The sequence below is a fragment of the Peromyscus leucopus genome, chromosome 8a (assembly GCF_004664715.2).
Source record: "Peromyscus leucopus breed LL Stock chromosome 8a, UCI_PerLeu_2.1, whole genome shotgun sequence".
In the NCBI taxonomy this organism is placed as follows: Eukaryota; Metazoa; Chordata; class Mammalia; order Rodentia; family Cricetidae; genus Peromyscus; species Peromyscus leucopus.
Window position 1 is genome coordinate 44,202,225 of NC_051085.1, and position 26,449 is coordinate 44,228,673.

Consider the following 26,449-nt stretch of genomic DNA (forward strand, 5'->3'; position numbering starts at 1 on the left):
GATCTCAGGAAGGCTGTCACCTAGCAAGGAAAACTGGCACGTGATCTGTTAGCAAACAGCAGGAGAGGGAGGATTATCATCAGCAGTGGTGCCAGGAGCACGCCCTCTCCTCCTTAGAGCTCCCCTGGCTCTCTGGATTAAGCAGAGAAGGCACAGGTTAGTTTTGTTTACTAGAAAAAGATCTAGCTCAATGACTGTGAGTGCTTTATACAAGGGAGCCCATAGTTCAGTGACCCTCACACACACACACACACACACACACACACACACACACACCCACATACACACACAGACATAAACATGTATACTAACACAGACATACTTCACGCACACACACATATGCACATGCCCACATACACACACAGACACAAACATGTATACTAACACAGACATACTTCACACACACACACATATGCACATGCTCACATACACACACAGACACAAACATGTATACTAACACAGACATACTTCACACACACACACACACATAAACACAAACATGTATACTAAGACAGACACACTTCATACACACATACACACACACATACCCATAAACACACATAAACACAAACAGGTATACTAAGACAGACACACAGACATACTTCACACACACACACACATACACCAACACACACACACACACACACACACACTCCTAGACACACACATAAACACAAACATGTATACTAAGACAGACACATAGACACACTTCACACACACACACACACACATACACACACACACACACACACACACACACTCAATCAGTTGACTCAGCAAAATATGTTTCACGGTGTTGTTAGAAAAGTCAGTTCTGGCTGATTGTGTTTATAAATGCCAAAGAAAGTACCAAGTTTTTCACATTATGCTTTTTGCAATTGCCTTGTTAGCTCCATTCCCCACTCATTTATCATTTCTAGTAATTAAAAAATGTATTGACAAGCAAGTCTTTTATATATGTATATAGTAGTAGTTTTTAATATATTTTAATTTATACATTATAGAGGTATATATGTATAGTATTGTTTGTTATATATGTTTTAGTAACGATATTGTTGAGGAAAAGAGATTCCAAGGTGCCAATCATGTAAACATGTGTGGCATATAATCCTGTCCAGGACATGATGCTTGATAATTATAATTGAGTAGGTTAGCGGTTGTGATTATTCATTTGGATCATCTGCTTGGTTTGGCACTTAGCAGAGAAGTAAAGAACACTTCAGAGTGTGTCTATGGGAGCTTTCCAGAGATGATTACCCTCCTAGGGAGACTCACCCTGAGTTGGGACAGCACCTTGTGTAGACTGAGGGAGCCTGATAGCATTGGCTGGCTTTTCCTCTGCCTCTGGCAGTCTCTGTTGCTGCATTCCATCTGCCAGGATTTTCTGCCTTACCTCAGACCTAGAAAGGATGGACTCAGGGTAGAAATGCATTAAATTTCATTTTTTTTTAAATTTAATTTTTAGTTTTTTTTTGAGAATTTCACGTGGGTACTGTATTTACATGACAAACATCTGGGTTGGAGAGATGACTTAGTCATTAAGAGTGTGCACTGATCTTTCAGAGGACTTGAGTTTTGTTTACAATGCCCATGTAGGGAGCTTATCACTGCTTGTGACTTTACCTCCAGGACACATAAAGTCCTCTTCTGGCCTTGTGGTCACCCTCACACATGTGCATGTCACACATTACACATAAGTAAAACTAAAATAGCACCTTATAAACAAAATAGAAACACTAAGTATCTCTCTACATTGAAATGATTAGGAAAGATACCTGACAAATATAAAGGTCTGGTGTAGTATCCATACTTTGACTCCTTCTCACATTAAATAGAACTGTGTGTTTTTGTCTAATGACTAATGTCCAAAGAAGAAATTAAAAAAAAATCACATAAAGACACAAAGAAAGATAAACATTTCTTGCTAATATGAGACAATCTTGAGATTAATTTGAAGATGCTTCTGCTACTTAAACCTTAAGAGGAAGGATGTATAAATAAGTACAAAAGTATTAAATGTATTTAAATCTTTGAATTCATAATGACAAAATAGAGTTGGTCATCGCTACATGCTGAGCATCAATTCATTATCATCGAACACTGGATATTGTCAATTGAATAGAAAGGATCAATTATTTGCACTAATTTTTGAAAAGTTTTATATTATTTTTAATGCTATGTGTGTCTTCATGTATGTGCGCCTGAGTACAGTCACCTGTGAAGACCAGAAGAGGGTGTCAGAGCCCCCAGATCTGGAGGTATAGTCCTTTGTGAGCTGTGGTAGCTGAACCAAACTCATTATGGAAGAATGTGTTACACTATTATCCACTGAAACATCTCTCAGCTCCATGGCTGATCAAATAGAAAGAAAGAAAGAAAGAAAGAAAGGAAGGAAGGAAGGAAGGAAGGAAGGAAGGAAGGAAGGAAGGAAGGAAGGAAGGAAGGGAAAGAAAAGAACAGAAAAGAAAAAAAAGAGAGAAATTCTCAAAGTAAAGCAGAAGTAACCTGAAGAAGTAACTGTGGGTACTGAATAGAATAGAACAGTCCAATACTTGTACCAATTATTTTTTAAAAAGAGAACCTTTATAGTGGGATAATCAAATAGTACCAAAATAAACAACCTTTTGTAAAAAATAACTTAGATAATACACATAAAATAAATGATGGAATTATAACTTAATCAAGAATGAATACATCTTGGCCCTCAATGTCAGCTGCTGTTTAAAAAGGGACATGGCAGGTTTTTTTTTTTTCATTTGGGTTTGTTTGTTACTTTGTTTTTATTTTGAAACAGAGTCTCACTTCATATTCCAACCTGGCCTTGAACTTGCAACTCTCCTGCCCTCAGTCTCCCAAGGGCTAGATTACAGGCAAGTTCCATGGTATCTCATTCAAGTTATTATTTGCATTTTAATTAGTATTACATAATTTGATTTTTCTGATAAGTCCTGTCTGTGGATAAATGTTTTAACATTCCATATTTGCCTGCAAATAGTAATAAATAAATGCTGTGTTTGACATATGATTGCCCAGGGATTGATGCTTATTCAACTTTTGTGTTAGATATACAAAAATTCATTATACAATTCTGTATTTAAATTATGAATTTTTCTACTGAAAAAAATCACACAACAAAGTTCAAGCTAAAATCTGTGTTGCAGAATTTCTTCTGTTAATTAAGAAAAGTCATTTGGATCTATCAGTAAGTTTGGAAAAGTAAACAAAAACAAATCAAAGTAGGCTTACTTGGTTATTGCAAAATATTTACATAAACTACATTTAACTCATGGCTAACTTCACAGTCCAGGAATGCCAGAGAATTAAGTATTCTCTGATGTATGTGCACAGAGTATTTGTCATGTGCTGGGCACAGAAGAACACCATTGCAATCTGCATTTATTTCCTGAAGCAGTGAAGGAAGACAGATGATAACAGTTCTTTTTAAAACCTTTGAAGTTGTTCAATAGACCGAAGTGATCGTGGCTGGTCTAATGGGGAGGATTTCTCACCAAGGACGCATAGCGGCTGACTTTCATTTTTTTTTTCCTAGGTGAAGTAAAGCAGAAGTAACCTGAATAAAGATGAGAGAGGGCAGAAAGAGAGAGACAGAGACAGAGACAGACAGACTGAGACAGAGACAGACAGAGAGTCAGAGACAGAGACATAGAGAGACAGAGAGAGACAGACAGAAATAGATACAGAGAGATAAAGACAGAGAGAGACAGAAAGAGAGAAACAGAGACAAAGAGAGACAGAGATCTCCAGTTCTATTAATTAAAATGTAACTGTATATATATTTCAGCTTTGTTTTCTTTACTCTGAGGTGTAATACTTCTTTCTGTAGTTACTTTCAGCCATCGGTGTATAGCCAAATGTATATCCTATTATCTTATATTTGGTTTGTCCTGTTGTTTTAAAAAGTACCCAGGAGTCCAACTGATGAGAGAGAGAGAGGAGAATTCCATGAGCAAGGGATATCAAGACCATGACTGGAAAAAGTACAGAGACGACTAGTCAAACTAGTGGAAACATATTAACTGTGGACCAATAGCTGAGGAACCCCCATGGTACTGGACTAGGCCCTCTGGATAAGTGAGACAGTTGTTGAGCTTGAATTGTATAGGAAGCCCCCAGGCAGTGGGATTGGACCTGTGCATGAGCCAGCTTTTTGGATCCTAGTGCCTATGGTGAGACACTTTGCACAGCCTTGGTTCAGGGAGGAGGGGCTTGAACCTGCCTTAACAGAATGTACTAGGCTCTGCTGACTCCCCATTGGAGACCTTGCCTTGGAGGAGGTGGGAATGGGGGATGGGTTGGGGAGGAAGGCTGGAGGATGGGAGGAGGGAGGACAGGGGAATCTGTGTTTGGTATGTAAAATGAATAGAAAATCTCTTAATAAAAAAAAAAAGAAAAACGTATCCAATATAGTCCCAATTTCACTGGTTTATTTTTTAGGTCCTTAGTCTATAAGTATCACAGTTGGCTTGTATTGATGAGACAAACTAAGGCACAGGAAATATGGATAATAATATATCTTTATCCAGCATGCTAGTGGAGAGATCAAATGTTATTCCCTATATAATTTCATTCTTTGGTGGAAAAGTCTTATTATATTAATTATAGATACATTATTTTCGATCTCTAGCATTTTAGTACAGTATTATACTATCTTTCAGGTTTCCTGCTTTCGTGAAAGATTCTTTTATGTGCTGTGGTATATCATAGTGTTCTGAAGCACCACTCAGAACACCTCAGCAATTCATCACTTGCCCACAGTTACAGGTTTCTGTAGCCCTGACATTAAATTTAATAACTCCCATGAATTTTCTGTGGGCACTATAAATCTAGTCTGCCCCTTATGCTTTTCTCTGTCCCAGTTCTATACCTTGGAGACAATCTTATAAAAAATAACCTTACTTTTCTCTCTACCATGTTAAAAGCTGGGCTGTTCAAGGATGTGGACTGACCTGCTATCCTTAATGGCCACAATGGGACTGAGACTATGGAGCTAGATTTGCTGTTGAAGAAATGAAAGATTCCCTGTTCTCCTTTAGGGGTGGTGGGGTGATAGAGTGCAGACCTGGGGGATCCTGAGGGAGCAGATGCCAACCATTCTGTTATGGGGCATATACCTACCCAAGTAAAGTGAATGTGGACAACAGGAAAGAGAAGAGAGGATATAAGGAGACTGATGAGTGAGTCCCTCAAGGCCAGTTAATGGTCCATCATTATGATGAAGCTGGTTTAAATTTGTGGTGATATTTATGAACTCCCGAAGTCATTGCTGATATGTACATACACTTGTCTCCAGATCATCCTGTTGGAGTTGTGTCTCACAAGAATGTAAAATGAAAAGGTGTGTGTGTGTGTATGTGTGTGTGTGTGTGTGTGTGTGTGTGTGTGTGTGTGTATGTGTGTTCTAGTTTAGCCTAGCATAGAGTTTTCACAGCTTGTGTTTATACTACTGATTTTGCTGAGAGGAAGAAGAAAAAAAAATTAAAGAGTGAAGTTCTGTGCTAAATACCTGGGGTGATTTGGGTTAAATAAACTTGATGTTTCCTTACTGTGTGTCTTAGTTAGGGTTTTTATTGCTGTGAAGAGACACCATGGCCACGGCAACTCTTATAAAGAAAACGTTTAATTGAGGGGGCTTGCTAATGGTGCCATTCCCATAGAGGGACATTTTCTTTCAAACCACCACACTGTGGATCTTCAAAAATGTTAACGGTTTATGTACAAGCTGAAAACTGAAAATTTTTATGTACCTCTTCATTTTACCTTATAATCTGTGGAAGAGGGGCATTAACAGGCGGAGAAGAGGAAAGGGAAGGAAGAAGAGGTAAACAAAACTAAGACACAGAAAAAAAGCCTTATGGAAATTGATCCATATGGCCCGACTCTGGGCAGGAAACTATTAGAAATGTTAAGTTAGTTTATGGAACCCCAACATTTCTGGTAGATGATGGTATTAATAAAACCCAAACTAGGATCATAAAAAAATGGAATGACTAGGTCATATAACTGGGAAGGTTGATGTGGTTTCAGACATTGAATCCGCGGGCTTAAAGACACTCCAATTTCTTCTTCCCATATACTTTCTCCATTTCTACACTACTTCTTATAAACGTTCGGGTTCCCTCTTATTAAAACATGTGTCTTCATTCTTTTTTTTTTTTGGAGACAGGGTTTCTCTGTGTAGCTTTGCGCCTTTCCTGGAACTCACTCTGTAGCCCAGGCTGGCCATTCTTAAGAAGGTCATACGTGTATTCAATGAAGTATACTTGCATTTAACCCCATTACTTTTGTCTTATCTGCCGGTTAACAGGTCCTACTTCCAAATTCTTGTCTTTATTTCTCATAACTGACTCCAACCATTGCTGCCTGCATGGGCCTGGTGTGGGCCTACCCAGTGGAACACAGGAACCCTACCAGTGATACATCCTCAGAGGAGAGTGCCTCTCCCTCCCCCAGCAGTATCATCTAGCCCATCCGTGCTATAATTCTGGCTGGCTCAATGTTGTGCACGTCTTATGCGAATAACCACATCGTCAGTTCATGAGTGTTGCAACCTGGGTACCTTCTTAACTAGAGGTTCTCCCCCAGGTAATGGCATCGAAGGTCATGGTCTATTGTATTTGACTCCAGAAAGAAGAAAGGAAAAAAACATTCAAAATATATATTAATCAAATTTTGTCCCGAATAATGAACGAATACAATTCCGTCAGGAGCAGTGGATGGTGATAACACCACCAAATCCATCATCCTTAGAAACTGCTCTTTGAAAAAGGTCTCTACAATGAACAAGGCATCAGAATTACAGTGGGCAGAATTTTTTACAAAGAATGAGGGAAATAAGAAGCTAGCTGTTGTTAAGTAATGATGTGTACCTGAAATGCAGTGCAACTTTTCCTTTAAGTGAGATTGGGCTCTATACTGCATCATTTTTACAAGTTGCATGCTTACTATAAATTAAGAAAAGCTCATTTTCAACAGTCTTAGAAATATTTATTATTTATCTCTCTTCAACAACTGTTGAAAGAAGAATTTAACTTCAAGAGCTCATGCTTCGGTAGTTTTGTGACCACCTTGCATCAAAATTCTACTATTGGAACAATAAAATGAGAGCAAAAGACAATTGAAAGGAATATATAACAAAAAGTCTTTTATACTTTCCATAATAACAGAGTAAATTCGAATTTATCATATGCTACAATAATAACTATCTTATTAACACATAGTAAAAATGAAGGAACAATGCTAAAAGACAACAGTGTTATTATATCCTAAATGCCACATTTCATTTTTCTCAAAAATGATTGAAAATAGTGTCACCACTTGAAATTGTATGATTTTTAATATTATTTTCCAAGTAAACATTGGTTGTTATTAATGCCGGTTGATTCAAAGTAAATTCAAAGGTACCAGATATATAACCATATTAAATTGCAACGTATCACTTTAAAATTATTTGAAATGAGCTACTAAGTGAAAAATGAGTTTTGTAAGTATAATTAAGGAGAAATTAGAAAATACATTTAGCTCTAATTTTGTAATGGTCATTGAACACTTATGTCAAGTACTACAGTGCACAATTCCATTGTATCAGCTTCACAAAATAGGATTTTCATCCCTCATGTAGGGACGACAAACAAGGAAAGTGAATGACCTGAAGCAGCTGGTCCTGGGTGTTGCAAGCTGTGATGTTGCTCAGTTCAGTCAGTTTTCTCTTTCATGGTTAGATAACAATACTTTAAGGTCCACAGTAGAACAGTGTGGAAGAAAGTGACTTACCATAACCTACACACAGATGTTCTCTTCTCCCATCAAAAGTCTTCCACCATCCTGATTGGATATTCAGCCTGTCCTGTGGGAGGGAATACATGTCTGGGACCTGTCAAAAGTCTACGGTTGGTGTAACCCTGGCAGTCCTCAAACTCACAGGTCCTTTGGGTGAATTTACTACTACTATTTTGCTAAATGAGTATAGATTAAAATGTCCTTCCTAATGCTTATGGTTGTTATCACACACTGGTGCAATTTTCAGCAAATTTCAGTAGAGAAGACTGTTTGGGCAACTAGCAAGGTCAAATCAGAGTGTTGAGAATGAGGGGCCCTGAGTGCTCAGGCATAAATGGGACATTGATACCATCTGCTCTGAAGTTGTCTTAGTCCATATTCTATTGCTGTGAAGAGACATCATGACCCTGGCAATTCTTATAAGAGAAAGCACTTAATTGGGGCTTGCTTACAGTTTTAGAGCCTTAGTCCATTGTCATCCTGGTGGGGAGCATGGTGGCACACAGACAGATATGGGGCTGGAGCTGACAGTTCTATATCTGAATCTGCAGGCAGCAGGAAGAGAGGACACTGGGTCTGGCTTGGGCTTTTATAACTTCAAAGCCCATCCTCAGTGACACACTTCCTTCAACAAGGTCACACACCCACCTCCTAATCCTTCTTAAGTAGTGCCACTCCATGATGACTATGCATTAAAATACATGAGCCTGTAGGGACCATTCTTATTCAAACCACCACAGAGACCCAGGGACTATTGTGGAACAGGGGTTGGCCGGGCTGTAAGAGCTGAAGGAGAGGGTCAGTACGGTGAAGTTCTGTCTTGTTGATATGACATGACTGCAACAATCATAACTGCGGAGCAGGCATGAGTGCCTGCATGAGACTTGCACACATGCACACTCAAAGTACATGAAATCAAGAGGCAGACTGGCTAGGAAGAGAATGGCTACCACCAGGAATGGGGGTGAGTGTGAGACAAGGCCATGAGGGGAAAGAGTAGGATCACAATGCATTGTATACAAGCAATAAATTACAATAAAATAAAATAAAATAAAAACCAATAAAAGAAAAATAGTTTTCTACCACAATGGTATGTTTTTAGAATTGATGAATTTTCATTGATTCATGATCACCCCAAATCCATAACTTTTATTACCTATATTCATTCTATGGAATTTGAGGATTTTTATTTATTTTTTTCTGAGACAGGGTTCCTCTGTGTAGCCTTGACTGTCCTTGAACTCAAAATGAATGCACCTGCTGGTATAGTATTAAACAGACCATTTTCACTACTCAAAAGTCCTTTATGGTAACTTATTTAGCCCTCTGCTTCCCAAACTTCTGGCAAACATGTATCTTTTCACAGTCTGTGAGATCTTGTTAGTCCAAAATTCCATATAGTTTTTATTTTTATCTTTTTTTTTTTTTGCATCTTTTCAAATTTTTCCCTTTTATTTTATTTTACAATACCATTCAGTTCTACATATCAGCCACGGCTTCCCTTGTTCTCCCCCCTCCTGGCTCCCCTTCCCCCCAGCCCATCCCCCATTCTCACCTCCTCCAAAGTAAAGTCTCCCCCCCCAGGACTGAGATAGACCTGGTAGACTCAGTCCAGGCAGGTCCAGTCCACTCCTCCCACACTGAGCCAAGAATCCCTGCATAAGCCCCAGGTTTCACAGGTTTCTTTCATTTGGTAATAAGTTTCTTCTTATCTTTTCATGGATTTAAAGTTCATTTCTTTATAACACCAAATAATATCCTACTGTCTGGACATACCATAACTCATCTATTGTTCATCTACTGAGAAATATCACAATTCTACTTAAATTTTGGTAATAAGAGAAAAGCAGTTAATACCATCTTTTGTGTGCAAACCTAGTCAATATTTTCTGTGTAAATATTGCAGGATGGCATAACAAGAGTGTGCTTATGCACTATTTTATATTCATAACAGTAGTGAGTGAAAAATCCAGTTGCTTTACATCATTGTCTTTGTGCAAAATCTGCATTATGGATTTTGATCATCCTAGCCATTGTGTCTATGTATTCAACATTTATAATGGAGCAGTAGATGAAAAAAGTTGTGTCTTTCCATGGATATAGAGATATAACAAAGACCTGGAGGCTTATAATTTGGAGGATTTTTTTTTTTGCTTGATAATTTTCCAAACTTATCACAAAGATTCTTTTTTCTCTTATTTGTGTGTGTTGTACACATATATGCATGCAGAGCCCAAATATGAAAAACAAAGCCACATCACTCCTCCAAAAGATCTTATTTCCACAATTACCAAATCCAAGGACACTGAAATATACAAAATACCAGAAGAAGAATTAAAAATATTATTTATAAAAATGATTATTGGATTCCAATACGATGTAAATAAACAGATGTAAATAATACAGAATCAACTGAAAATTTGAATAAGTCAGTAAAATAGGTGAGAAATAAGTAGCCAAACTAACCAAAAAAAGAAAGACACAAATAACAAAACTACAAATGATAAGCAATTCACATTATAGCAGATATAAATAAAATTCAGAAGATCATTAGGCAATACTTTGAAAACCTACATTCTAAAACAGTAGAATACCAAGAAAAAATGGACAAATTCCAAGACACATGTGACCTATCAAAATTAAATGAAGATAATTTAAACAACTTTAATAGATGTATTATTAACAAAAAAAGTTGAGGCAGGTATAAAAGTCTTTGCAAATAAAATTCCAGGACCAAAAAAATTCATTGAAGAATTCTAGCCCGGCCATTAAAGAAGAGCTAACCTCAAGTTCCTCAAACTGTCCCCTAAAATAAGGAAGGAAGGAACGCCACCAAACTCATCCATAAAGACCGTGTTATCCTGACATCAAAACAAGATAAGGACCCAATTAAATTGAAATCCATACATCAATTTCTTTGATAAACGCAGGTGAAAACGTATCAACAAAATACCTGTACACCAAATTCAAGAACACATTAAAAAATAATACACCCTGCCACACACAAACTTCTGTTCCATCTTTGAAATATTTCTTGAATGCATTCATTCACTTCTTTCACTCTCAATACTACGCCCTCAGCTCTGCCTCCCTCTTGCTTTACCTAGAACCCCACAGAAACATCTCCTCTTTCATTGGGTCTCTACAACCAAAAGCATGAGAGGTAGAAAAACAAAAATATAAGCCAAAACCCAAGTAGAGACTCATCCCCATCAGTTAATGTCTATAAATATTTAAGACTAAGATGAGTAAACCCTGATGAATGGAGAGACAGCACATGCCTTACGGTGTCACCTTCTGGGATAGAACCCCTTTTGCATTGGCGTCTAAATTTCTTCACCCATTTGCTTTGTTATTGTCTATGTTTTTTAATGTCCAAAGGAACGCTATTTGACAGTGACTACTTCCCATACCATATCCCAAAGTACCGAGAACATGTCAGTTTAGTCTTTAAAACCAATCATGCCTTGGAATTATTACTTAAGAATGAATAAAGGTGTGGATTGAGAACATCCATATGATAGAATTCCCATCCCATTTATTAAGAGTTTTTTCTTCTTTTTCTTTTGATGGACAATATTCAATTTTTTTGTTGTTTGAGAATCTCATAGATGGATAAAATGTCTTTTGATCAAATGCATCCCATCCCTTCCCCATCAAGTCCCTCTTCTAGCCTATTCCAATTTTCCTTCTAGCTTCATATGTATCCTCTCTTTTTAAACCCACTGAATCATTTCTTACTGTGCCTAAGTACATATATGTAGTACCATCTGCTGGAGCATGGTAGCCTTTTAGGTGCCTCATCTCTGAAGGAAATTTACTTTCTTTTTCCCAGTAGCCATAAATTATCAATAGCTTCTCAACCAGGGGTGAGACTTTATGAGCCCCTCTTCCAGACATGCTTGATTTTGGCTCGCTTGAAGATAGATTGAGGTCAGTATAAACGATGAAAGGGAAGTAATAGGGTTAAGTGGGTGAGGGATGACAGAGCAGGGTGGAAGAGGGAGTATGAGAGGGATAAAGAATACTAAAGATCTTTGAAAATGCCACATGAAGACCTCCTACTATAGAAGATTCCTAAGCTATATATACATACATGCATAAAATGAGTTTAAATGGATTTATTCTAAAGTGGGGGTGGAGGTGGTATCTCTTCTGGACAGCACAGGCTACCAAATAAAATGCACATTGGAGGGTATGGGTTACCTCTTTTCAAGCTGTTGGTTTGTTGGGTTCCCTAGACCTTCTAGAAATTAAATGTAAAATCCTTTTGCTGAAGAGGACCACATACCTGAGTCATAAAACACAAAGAAATCAAGCTGGTATCAGTCTTAAAGCTTCATTTCATCTGACTCATTTTTACCATGCTGGAAAGATCTAGTAATTTCTCAGAGGAGAATATTATTCAACTCTCCTATCCAGGTATGAACCCTTAGAGCCTAGTAATAATTTGCCTGGCAAAATGTGCCCACTTGTACAATAGTGGCGTGAATGTTATGGGAGAAACCAACCACTCACTGAATGGCTTTGAAGTCAGCTCTACAAGACAGACCTCATGATTGATACCGTTAACTAGGCAAATCTCAATACTGGCTTGATCATAGACCATAGGGGAGAATCTAACACTATTGTACTGATGAATGGTCATAGTATTAAACTTCTCCCTAAGTTCTTATCTTTAGCTAAAGATTAGTGCTCCTTTCAACCCTCATCAGAGAAGCTTCTTTTTGCACTAGATGGTAATTAGAACAGAGACCCACAACTGGTCAGTGTGCAGAGAATAAGAGACTATAGAATGCTCAGTTCTAAATGGGATGTCAATATCATACTCACTTCTGCTGTAGCTTAGTGTTCATCATGGGAGAGGGGGTAGAAAGATTATAACAACCAGAAACAGTGGACACCTGCAGTGAAGCATTGTTTGCTGGAGATGACAGGCCTGTTGCAGGCATGAGCTCACAGTGAGTGTGACTGCATGCAGACACTTTCCTAAGACAATAGATTGTCAAGAGCTAGAAATATCTTTCAAGGTGAAATTGTTGAATTCCATGTACTTTAGGGAAACGTACAAATTTTGATGTTATGAAGTCATGCAAATAAATAGATGACACCTGTTTAATTTGTGTAACCTCACATTTAGGAAATATATTGATGTGATCGATTTTAGAATTAAAACTGAAGTGTATTTCATTTATACTACTTAGGCTTATCAGTTATTTATGCATGCATTGCACCTAAATATATGATTTAGTTTTTATAAAATGGAAGTCATGAATTGGTTCATCAAGAGCAACATTAGGAATATGACTCTTTTTCGTCAGAAAATTTATGTGGGAGATAATTCTCTGCTAAGCATTACATAATATACCCCTTTGATTACAAAATACCAAAGCTACTGAATTTTAAGGTGGAATTACAGCAGGGAAATTCAGCTGGTAGGTTGTGTCTTTTATTTATGGCTTCTGGTTTAATGCTTCCAGAATAAAAATGTTCCCATCAGAAGTGGAATTCATTGGTGAAACTAGTAACAAACCGTTCTCTGAAATAAAAAGCAATGGGGAATGAAAATACAGAACAAAAGATGCCTTTCTGATGTGAGGGTTTCGAAGCCAATTTTCATGCATCCTCACATCCCATGATTATGAGCCTACAGTGAAAGGTGATTCACTCTACAGGGCACTCGAGCCTCCAGAGAAAATTTCAGCAAACACAAAATCAAGCATATGCAAAGATAAGAAATGTGCCTTTATATGTTTTACCTTCTGACCACTCTGCAGTTGTAAAACATATCAGAAAAAACTATGTACGTATAAATCTGCAAAATGAATGTTTAGAAAGTCATGTTTATTCAGATATTCAATATTACATCTTCAAGCAGTATCAGTAATAGCTATTAATATACCCAAATGTCATATTAACTATTCAACTGTGCATGTTTGAATTTTTTTAAAATACAGAATGTTATGTTTATATTACATATAAGAACATTCCAACACTACACAATGATATTTTAATGGAAGTACCTGAAATTATTAAACAAGTTGAATTATGTATAAGATAATTCTGATTACTTTGTAATCCATTCTGTTTCACTTTCTCTTACATGATGGTGTTTATCCAAATTCCTACACTAATGGCATGGCCATGTGTGTTGTTATAACTGTGTTCATTCATTTCAGTCTTATGTCCCCTGGTGATGGTCTTGGAAGGTGAGGTCTTTTTGATGTAATCCGATCATAAAAGAACAGCCTTAATGACTGGGACTAATGACTCCAGAAAAGGAGCCCCCCACCCATACCTTCCATGTCCTGAGGACACAGAAAAGAAATGTGGTCTAACTAATCGACAGTCCTCACCAGACTGCATTCCCATAGCCTTGACCTGGCATCTTTTAGCCTCCTGAGCAATGAGGAATACATCTGTTACTCTATGCTTCCCACTCATGGTATTTTGTTGCAGCAGCCAGCATGGGGCTAAGACACATTTAGACGTAGCCAGGATACAACATAGCAGCCATCACAACAGCACCTTCTACACAGATTTTCTGTACTTGAAGATTAAGTGATTGCATACAAGGTCAGATGTATGCATTTTCCTGGTGTAAGCGGACAATTTTGATGCTCACAGGATATGTTAGCTTTGTTCCTTCAGTGTTTAGTGCATATATTATTAAGCTGAATGATTTAATGAGAAATAGATCAATGCACACGAGTAATGAAGGTAGTTCCTCAAGCTTGGTTTATCTTTAGCAACATTTTTATGAATTGTGTCTATACAAGAAAAAAATAAAGACTATGATGCAACAGGTGTTTTGTTCTGGCTCATGTATATACGAAGACCATAAAATCAGGTAATCAATCCATCTAATGGAAAATAAGCACACTGAAAACTGGTACCCCCAAGTGTGGTTCCAAGTGGGATTAACACATGAAACTAATTCCCACATTGTGTTCTTTTCAAATTTTTGCTTTTAATGTTTTAACCTGTTTGGCCTTTAAATACATTCACTCTTAGATTTGCAAATGAAAGAGATGCTAGATGAAATCTAAATTTCAGTTGATTTGTGTAATTTTTTCAAAAAACTATATATCCTTTAAAAAAATTACCTTCTAATTGTCTTTGTTATGTAAACCCAGATTTTTATAGATACTAATCATTGTCTGCCCTTTTTCTGTGGGGGCCTACATGATGGGGCCTAACATCCTTATTGCTTTAGAGCCCGATGTTAATTATGCTTATTTCTATATATTTGCTCATGTCTGCTTTCATAACACCTATGTCGATAGAACATAATTTAAAGTAGTTTCTGCTGCTGCATGCAAGAGAGAAAACTACTACACATTCTGACAGCAAACATCGGGGACACACAGGGAATGCCAGATGACAGAAGAATACTCAAGGGCTTGAGATGAAGCAAACTAGAAATCATTTCAGTTCATAAAATACGTATGCTGAGATTCCAAAAAGTTCAATGTCACGGGGAGCTCATAATAAAAGTGCGTCAGTGATAATGATGGCAGTTACTAATGTATTTTTGCATGGTTGATGCTAAAGATTAAATTATGATCTTTACATCTATCACCCAACTGTGCCTGCCTCACCTCTGAAGTTAGGTTCATGGGCAGCTATAGATCTAAAATCTTATCCAAATGACAGAGGTAATGCTTGTAGAGATATTTATTTCTAGTAAATGCCTCTTCTTTAAGGTCAAAGATGACTGGAAGTTGTGTTGCATTTGTTTGTTTGTTTTTGCAACACTGACTTATCTAACTTGACTTTGCAGCTCATCACTCAGGGTTCCCTGCACAGTAGGATGAGGTTCCCAAGTACATCTCAGTGAAGCGACTTTCAGGTTGAAGGAATCTTGGCAGAACTTGGTCATTTTATAAACCCTCTAGTACAAGTCTTAGCATGCAAAAAGTCAAGCCATTAGTTAGAGTTTTACAAAGACCTTGGGACCGTTTCTGTTGTCACATCATTTGCAAATAGTAACAGGCTCATTTATTTCTATCTGACAAGCATGACACTTCTTCTTGTTAGCCTTTCCTTATTAACCTGGTTGGGATTTCTAGTATCCTGGCTATTGGAAGAAATAAGGTCACCTTAAAAACATAGCCTTTATAGAGTGTATCGCAAATCGACCCACCAGGTACTGTCATCGCATGGCTATTTACATCATAAAACAGAGGGCAACCAGAAATCTGAATTCCAGAAGCAGAAAACCCACTCTCACTCTTCATGACATCCAAAATGAGCTTGCATTCCTTGTAAGAGCACTTACTGTGACGTGGGCACACATTGAAAATTGGTTGATAGGCTACAAAACTCTACTGTGTCATTTCAGGTCAGTCTAATGTTCATTGTACCAAAATCCTTCCCACTTATCAGATCAGGTAAGATAGTAGGCAGTCTACCAGCCCTAGGGACCAGGGATCAGAATCCATCAAGGCTCTCTATTGTTTAAAGCATTCTGGAAAGTGGCCAGGACCTGATGCGTGCTGTTTCCTAGTATGTGGCTCTTAAGTTCTGTCACCTGGCCCTGCTTTTCCTAGTTCTCAGGATCTTTGGATTCTGAGAGTTTACATTATCGATAAGGTCTCCCACTGCTGTTCCAGATCTGGAAGGCAAAACCAATATGGAATTCTGTACAGTTGCTGGAGCAACATTCAGTAACATATTTCTCAAAGGCTTGATTGCTAGGGCTGTCTTTGGGAGTTAGAATTTCTAGCATTGCAAATTCCTACAGTATGGCTAATCTTTGCATCCAGGTGCTAATATACCAGTTAGGCAAATTACTAGAACCATTCCCAGCCACCCAAGCTAACACACTGAATACAGACTCTCTGCTTAGAGCGCTCATGTTGATAAACTCAGTCTGATGCATTATACCTTCCACCCAGATCCCACACTTAAAGTTCAACATCTAGTTAGATGATTACTTGACACATACCTTGGCAGTTGAAGTATATCAATATCAGAGCACAAAAGCAATGAAGAGTCATATATAAATCAACACTGTTAAGAAAATGTTTCAGTCACTAACCAAATACCTCAACAGTTCACTACAACATGCTTTATGCTGGAAAAGTACCCAGTGCTTTTCATTGCTAAAAATCCTGCTATAAAGGCAGAAGCATGGTGTCTTAGGATTATTATTGATGTGATGAAACACCATGACCAAAAACAACTTGAGGAGGAAAGGGTTCATTTGGCTTACACATCCTGAGTCACAGTCCACTGAGAGAATCCACAGTAGGAATGCAAATCTAGAACCTGGAGGCAGGAGCTGATGCAGAGGCCATGGAGGAATGCTGCTTACTGGCTTGCTCCTTGTCTTAGTCAGTATTCTATTACTATGAAGAGACACCATGACCACAGCAACTTGTATAAATGAAAACATTTAATTCTGGTGGCTTACTTACAGTTCAGAGGTTTAGTCCATTATCATCATGTGGGAAGCAAGGTGGCATGCAGGCAGACAAGGTACTAGAGAAGGAGCTGAGAGTTCTTACATCTTGACTCACAGGTAACAGGAAGTAGACTGACTCACTGGTGTAGTTTGAGCATATATGAGACCTCAAAGCCCACCTCCACAGTGATATACTTCCTCCAACAAGACCACACCTATTCCAACAAGGCCACACCTCTTAACAGTGCCACTCCCTCTGGGGGTCATTTTCTTTCAAACTGCCACAGTCCCTGTGCCTTGCTCATTCAGTTTGCTTTCTTATAGAACCCAGAACCACCAGCCCAGGGGTGGCACCACACACAGTGTGTGTGTGTGGGTTCCCATCAATGACTAATTAAGAAAATGCCCTACAGCTAGATCTTATGGGGGCAATTTCTCAACTGAAGTTCCTTCCTCTCAGATGACCCTAGCTTGTGTTGACATAAAAGTAGGCAGCAAACACAGAATGGAAAATAACACCTGAAAACATCAGTTCACAACACGGTTTTGATTGTGTTTCTGACTCCAGACACTGAAAATTTCCTAGTGTTTATGCATGTAAACCTGTTGATAGTCGATTCACCCACCTCATCTGACAGGAAGATATAACTGTTAAGAGGTATCTCGTCCCATTTTAAAGGGGAAGGAAGTCCTATAAATATTTGTTTAAAAATAAATGAGGAACCACATATCAGTAGATTTGTGTTATTTTGTACTGTTTATTTCATTTTTTTCTTGCTGAGCTTAATTTAAAAAATCTTGTGTGGAGAAAGTTCAGTGCAATTTAATCAGCAGGAAAATGATTTTATTATGGTGAGCGTGTTAAAAACAACAAAGACACAGGACTGCTGGGGGCATTTATTTTGGAAATACCACCCAGAGGGCTAAGGCTAAAGATTCAATTTGCACTCAACAGGGCAGAAGCAGAGACTGGAGGAGGCAGAGTGACTTGGTTAGCAGGGTATTTTATGGCACATAGAGTCCATGCAAAACAATCAGATCGGTTTGAAAGTGGGAATGGAAAACCCAAGCAGAAAACACAGCAGGGGGGGCAGTTTGTTCCTGGCCCCCATTGTTACAAGTCTGGATTTGTGAGGCTGAAAAATCAGACTTTACATCTAACTCCCAGAGTGCCTCCATGGGTGAGTGTAAAATGATTGAGTTCACAGACAATGCCCTCTTATGAGAATGCTCATAATCTTGTATCACAACAAATCAAGGGAATTTACTGACAAAAAATTTGATGGGCATGGGGCATACACTTGTTACACAGGACCTTATGACAAGGCATACGCAGCCTCTCTCCTGTGTATTGACTTTGAAATTTCTTACCTTCCTCACTCCTGCTTCCAAGCCACTGCATTATATTTAGAAGAAGAAGAAGAAAAAAAAAACATTTTATTGCTCTAATTTTTTTATTTAAAAAATCTTCCCCATTTAAAGCTATTTCATTTTTTTCTTGAATAATTTATTACCCACTACAAAACTTGATCAACAAAAGTTCTTAATATGTATGTTTAGTACATTTTTATATTGGTTTTGCTCAGTATGTTTTGTAAACTGATGCTCATTCTAAGTGATGCTGTCGTCTAAACATCCACAGCAGAGGTTGTTGCTGCACACTGCAGGTTGTACAAAGTAAAAATCCACCAACTACTAAAGGCAAATGCAGTTCTAACCCTTTCATCTCCTGATGCAGACCTGTAAGGGTATTTATTACTGAAAAACATTGTTCATTAAAATCATCTTGAAAGACAAGAAGCAAAACAACACAACCAGGTAGTTTAGGTTCAGGCTTCTTTAGATCTAAATAAGGAGAATGACTTCTTGAACAGGCAGGGCTGTCTGTCTTTGTGGTGTCCGAGGGAAGCCACTGCCTGAATTTTTGATAGAACTGAAGACAGTGTACAAGGACTGAGCGTTAGCGTGAGGAAAAGCAACAAGGTCATTTATTTGATTTGTGGTGATTTCATTGTATCCATAGATTAAATTCTTCCTACAGTAAATACTTTACGAATCTAAGAGGTCTATACATTGCTCACAGAGGTCATCTTGCCTCCATGAGAACATGGATATGTGCTGTGCTTAAAAGGCAACTCCATCTTTCCAGCTGTTTTTCCTGCATGGGAGAATAGGCTTCAAGATGTCCAGCCTAGAAATTCTGATAGCCATCCCAATAGGTGCACAAGAGTAATCTCTCACTTGCCTGAAAAACCTCAGAAGACCTTTTGAGTGGCCAGAGGGTTCATGCTGTAATGAACAGGCTTATAGTGAGTCAAAGGCTTGCCAGAGAAGACAGCAGAAGGCCAGGCAGACAAGTTTGCAGCTCCAACTCTGGTCAGAATCAGGGCCCATCACTCACTAATGGTTTGACTATAGTGCAAAAGAGTTTTCCTCTTGGTCTCCTCTTTTCTTTCATGTGCAAAATGAGACACGGAAGCTTATTTTACTAGATGATGATAAAGAAACAAACAAACAAAAACCCAACAAAATAAAACCAGCTAAAGCTCTCAGAGAACATGGCCCATAGTTCTTGCCTTCCAGTGGCAACCTAATATCTTTTAGGTGTTTTGGACATGGAGGCGGCAAATGACTGCATTTTTGTTACAATTGCAGTTTTCCTGTGCCTTTGCTGACTCACTGGAACTGAGAATTCTCTCATCTCCATGTCATTTAAGGAACAGGGAAGATAAGAGTGTTTATTTGTGCTAGTGCTGGGTCATGTTTCTCTTTTCTTTTGCAAAGCATCTTGTGGGATGTGATGGGCTCTAATCAAGACTTGGTCTTTTTGACATTTACCTTTCTGTCTGTTCTAGAACAGGAGTAACAAAGACGGGCAAAATGATATTCCTAATCAAGTTAATCGTGCTTCTTTAATTAATCCCAGGGGCCCTAGATCCAGCTCCACGTCTGCATGGCTTGAGCACAGGAGCTTTTCCTTGGAAACTGCACATTTCTCACTTGAAACTGAGAGAAGTGGGGACCAAATGTATGTAAGGATTTGCCCAGACACATTTTTGCTCTGATTTGATTTCAATAGAGCAAATCTGGCAAGAATAAGGTCTCGGAACACTGAGTGAATGCACCAGCTCCTGACAGTGGATATGATCAATTTGGTGTTTCATTATCCTTGTAAATTAGGAGAAGCTATTTCAGACAGCGTAGAGGTGCTGATAGCGGGGGACTTCCCGCATACAGGATGACCTGTTCCACCGCATGATTCCTACTGTGTGAACCACCCACTGCTGGACACCTCCACATCTTCATGCTGGGTCTGCATTTAAATTGACTCACTTTATTTTAGAAAGATACAGTGTGCTTTCTCCAATACTTGATATACATGCTGCTTATACACTAATTTTTTCCAGGTGGGCTAGATCTTCAGGCATGCCCTAAATCCATTTTATAGAAAAGTATTGAAGCATGTTTTAAGAGGTTAAAAATGATGAAATAGTATAATTAAGCTCTTAAACATGTGGAACATACTAACCACACCCCAAAAGCCACTTTTATTTTTATATGTGGCCCTTCAGTGTTAGACATCAAATTCATTTTTTCTTACAAAACAAGCATATGGTATTTTTCATTATTTCTCATAAAACATTCCAATATAGCCAACTTCAAAGATGGAAAGGGGGGCAGGAATTATTACAGGGAATAAAACTGAGGACTATCATTTCCTCAGCTCTGCTTGATTAAGGAATACTGACTTTTAAATTCTTCTTGATTATTTTATATTGTTCTTCCATTATGTGTCATTGTATTAAAGCATCCCATTTGGGAGTATATCTCTTGCTGCCCTGGCAAAGTCTAATCATAGATTGGGATCAGTTCAGAAAAGAACAGTTAATGAATACATGCAACAGCTTGGATTCATAAGTGTTTATAGAACAAGACTTGTTATAAAATTCACTTGCAGTGAGAGAGTTTAGCTTATTTACCTGTGCCCCAGGCAGTAGAGTCAACACCAACTCAACTAAAGCTTTGCTCCTGTATACTTCAAGCTAAGCAGAATGTTCAACTGGGACTAAAGATACTTTCTGGTCTTTGGCTATGGAGTGTGGTATTAATTTTCTTCGAGGTCCAAGAATCACTACCTTCCCTCAGGCTAAGGCTTTGGTCTTTTTAGGGAAGTCATAATTTAGTCCACATGTGACCACTTCATTCCTAATTGAGCTCCTCAAGTTCCCAATATTTTTGAACTCCTAACAGAACTGAGTAGATGCTATAGTTGCTGTTTTTATAAGTTCTCTATTAGTTAATTTTAAGATAGTGGGTTCTACTAAGAATGATGCTTTTTCTGGTTGAATGTAAAACGTTATTAGTAATGAATACTCAGACTGACCCAGTTAGCATGTGACCCTGGGCATGCTGCATTGCCTTTGTGCCTCCTCATAATTCCAGAAATTAGATGGGAGCAAATACACATTCCCAATTTTTTGGGAATTTTTGAGCATGTGATCAAGTAAAAAAGGTAAAGTGTTTTGCACAGACTCTGAGTCAATGTAGTACCTGATGTTGGTGAAGAAGTAATTTTTTCCTTAGTGCCCCTTTGAAAGAAATTCAGATAGGTCTTTGACAGCAAGCTTATAGTGCTGTGGAAATGGGAATGGCAAACAAAGACACACATGGACAGCATGCTCAGAAAGGGATTTGTCTTCATTCATTCCCACAGTCTCTGCCTAAGCTTATGGATTCCCTGGGATGTGGGATGAAGGCAGCTGATGCTGGATCATGTTTGATGTGAACTCCTGCTTCACATCCTTCACACATGGAAAATAAAGGTAAGCAGCAGTGCAAAAATAGATAATAATTTATATTCTAGTTATTAGTGTGGAAATATCAATATCACTGGCTGCCAGCAAGAAAGTTTTGATCAGTAAACCCTCTTGCTTTTCTTTTTAGTGAGGATTAATCTTGCAATTTAAAAAAAAAAAATTGGTGCCCATTTTTCTTTCTCTTGTTATTCTTAGTAGAATTAAACCTTCAAGCTTCACTGACTATTGCCTGAAATTTCATTACTTTTCTGTCTCATCAAATTATTTACCTTCCCAGGCATTTGCCACCCACTTTTCTTCTGGAGTTTCAGTTCAAATTTATTTCAAAATACCGATGTGTTACCCTCGCAGATGACAAAGTGTGTTAGTGGTGAACAGAGAAGAAACACATGAAAAAACTCATTAGAAGGAGAGGATTTGTTTTTTTAATGCCATTTAGGATGTGATGGATTCCATGGGGAAGCACTGATGGAGTACACAAGCATACAAATCCAATTTGTGAGGAGAGAAATGGCCCCTTCTTCCAGGGATGCTAAATTCTCATCTGCTTAATTGTGGCACCACATTTGTCTTGCCTTGATCAGGAAATGCATTTTTGCAGATGCTTCGCGTACTTAGATGGGTTTGAAGAAGTTAACTACGAAAGTGTCTTGTATTGTATTTATTCATCATCCCTCACACTGAGGTGGAATAAGGACAGTATACCTGGGTGTGATGCTCAGGCATAGAGTATAGATAGATATACATTCCACATTTTCAAGTTTCTGACCTTGTGAAATTTTTTTTTCTGGGTCCCGACACTGTCACCACCATAGATGGGTGAATACCTTGGGAAAAATATCTAAAATATCTAAAAATGATTAATCTTATGAGTTCTTATGGTCTAAGTATGTAGAAACTTTGAAATCATTGATATGCTTTTGCCTAGTACATTAATGCATTACAACGATTAATACTTATATTAAAAACTTGTGATACAACTTATACTCATTATATTTTAATAAAAATCCATGGAATTACAACATATATCAGAAAACTCCCATGTACTGGATGAATAAGGGTAGTTTGAGGTGATCAGAAGGATGTGGGTACCATCAGAGAAGATGATCTTGAGATGCAGGTGTGATGTATGCTTCTGCAGTTAGCAACCTTGTTAGTGTAGCCTATATGAGATTTAGCTTGCAGTCTCTAAAATGTCCATTGGTGACATTTGACACATAGGATTAAATATGAATGATATATGAATATATGTATGTACATGTGCATCTTTATATCTATACATCTTTCTTTTGAGAAGAGGAAAGACTCATAGCAATTATCTAACTTTATGTGTGGCAACAACAGAACTTTTGTTGGTTATATGGACATAGACTTGAGGCTGTGCTTCCTTTAATAGGAGCCTGGGTAAGGGTCCTGGCACTACTCTCAGAGAAGACAATTGTAAATGGCAGGGATCATAAACACATGTTTCATCCAAGTATCCCACTACAGTAACAACACCTAGGAAAAAAACAGGAACGAATAACCACAAAACAGAGCAAAGGAGAAAGGCCAATGTAGAGGACAGAAAGTAAATGTATGTGTAGTAGGAGGACCAGCAATCAAATAAGATGAAAAAAGCCAGCAAAGACAGAAGCGCGTGGGAAATGAATCTATGGGGCAGAACTCTAAGTGGTGGAGGAAATGGGGTGCTCTGGGAAACTGAAGGCTGGAGCAAAGGATCGGGTGAAGACTGGGGGAGTAACTGTGGGTCTCCAGATGCTCTGAGATACTTTATAGGACAGTCTTGCTCATTTGAGCTCTTAGGCAAACACCTTCTTTGTCCACTACTGGCTAGACATTCCCTCTCTATATAATTCAAACTATAGGGAGTAAGAAAGACATGAAACATGGAGGCTAAGGTGCTCATTAGACACATAAGTTTGAGGTTGATGTCGCTTAGACTTCATTATCCTCATCCCTAAGGATATTGAAGAGTTTTCTCTGAATAAATTGACAACTTTTCTCTGAATAAATTGACAAGTGCATTAAAAAGGAAGTTGGGAGCAGCTGAAGAAAGTTACAGAGCTCTGGGCTGAGTATTAGTAAGTGTTGGGTGCTTAGCTTCGGACAGGTTGTCTGTGTCAACCTCCTCCATTTCAAGGCTCAGGAAACACTGGGGAGCAGGGTGCAGAAAGAATGTAAGAGCTGATGCATGGGGAGGAGAGCTGTGCAATGCTGCCTTCTGGGCATGACGTGGCTGCTGTTGGCACGCAGCAACTCACAGAAGCCGTGGTTATCTGAGTAAGATCAAGCCAGTCAAAACTGCAGCATGGGTGGAGGAGAGGCCACGAAACCCAACCCCTAGCAGAGAAACTTTTGGCAGATCATGACACCGTAGAGTTGCTATAGTTACCAATAATACATATGCATTTCAAAATACCCAGGAGACAAGGTTTTCAAGTCATCAGAAAGGAATGATCGATGTCTGAAGTGATAGATATGCTAATTACTTAACTGTGATCATTTCACATTATAGGCAGGTGTCAAAAAATCATTTTCCCTCAGACATGAATCATTATTATATGACAACTAAAATAAAAACAAAAAATAATTAATTATTAATATCATCAATATCCATGTATCAGCATATTCAGAGAAAGAAATAGAGATAAAAATCGAGATAGACATGATTAGCCATAGAGATAGTGATGAATAGAGACAGAGAACAAGACTCAATTTTGGCAAAAATTCAGAGAAATGCCTAAGTCATTTAGCTATGTGAGACACCCCCCCCACCCCCCACCCCCACCTGCTTGTGGAGCTCTTCTCCCATAGGCACAGATGTTTTAGCTGTCTGGTGAATCCCTAAAGTAGGAGACACAAACTTCAAGAAAACACAAGCAATTCACGAAGAAGAAGAACAAAGGTAATGATAATATACTCTGGGTGAAAATAAAATCACAAAACTTAGTATCTATGAAACAACCACTACCTGCTCTTTTTAAAAAAGAAGGGAAAGAGAACGCACTATTAAATCACCACCCATTTTCCCTCTATAAAGGAATATGAAGTTGGAGTAATCAACCCTCATCAGTGTTGAAGAACATGCCCTTCCTACACAGAGCGACAAAAATGACCTCTAGAAAAGGTAAATGGCTTCAAGATAGTGATTGCATTCTGGTGTTGGGACTCATCGCCCTCCAAGTGCCCAGAGTGACAAGGAAGGCATCTTCTGTTCCTAGCAGCAGGGCCCACAGCATTTCCTGCCATCCTGCCAGTGCCTGTACATCTCATTCTCTCTGTTAATAAGACACAGCAACCTAAGACACTGTTCTTTCCATGACCTCAGCACCAACAGCCTCCTCACACTATTGCCTGTCTTGAATAGACATGTGTTTAATAATGTATTATTATTTTCTTTTTCTGATGCCTCAAAGGCATCCTCATCTTTACACCCATTTCCACAGCATTCCATGCCTTCTTTTACAACTCCTCCGCTCCCTTCACACATTCGGACATTGTCCCCACTGTCCTTCTAGTCTGACATTAGTTGAATCTTGCACATACTCTCCTGATTACCACAGTCTCTTGTTACTCTACCAGAAGTCTGCATCATCCATGACTACATCACCTTCCTAGCAGCGTTCTTAGGTGGTGACTTTCATCCCTAAGCACGATTTCAGAAAGTGTCTTCGAGTTCTTCTCAGTTTCCATCCACTCTCCTCCCTTCTTCCCAGATTGTCCCTTGTTTCTCCTTTAGCACTGAGGGTCTCTGTTTTTATTCACAGTCATTCTTTTACATATTTATTTTCCCAAAGATGATTTCAAGGAACATTTGAGCAACCTTTACAACACATTGGCTCGTGGTTTCTTTGGCTCCTCCCCATTAATGATCACGTCCTTCATCATACCCAAGTCATAACATAACTTTATGGTCATTTTCTGGAGCTTGTCATTTTTTAGTAAAAGTAACCTTTCATGAACTCAGATGCACACACCTCTTGACTGATACAACCAATTAGTGTATCCAGCTTCATCTAGTACTTGAACGACATTCAGTCCCCTCTAGACCACTGATTCCCCTAGTTTTCACTTCTTCACATCCTCTTTCTCTTCTCCACTGCCACAGCCAGGGCTGAAGAAATGGCACAGTAGCTAAAGATGCTTTGCTACCAAGGCTGATGTCGTGAGTTCAATCCCCGGGACTCACACGGTGGAAGAAGAGAGGAGAGAGTCATCTCATGAAAGCTGTCCTCTGATTTCCACATGGGTGGTATCTTGCATGCATGCCTTCTCCCATAATAAATATGTAAAATGTAATAGAGAATTATAGTTAAATTTCTAGTCAGTCTCTATAGTCATTCCATGGTAAATTAACTTGACTGCTTTGTCCCATTTTTTTTTTCTCTCTGGTTCTTATTTGATAAAAATCTTTATGATGACT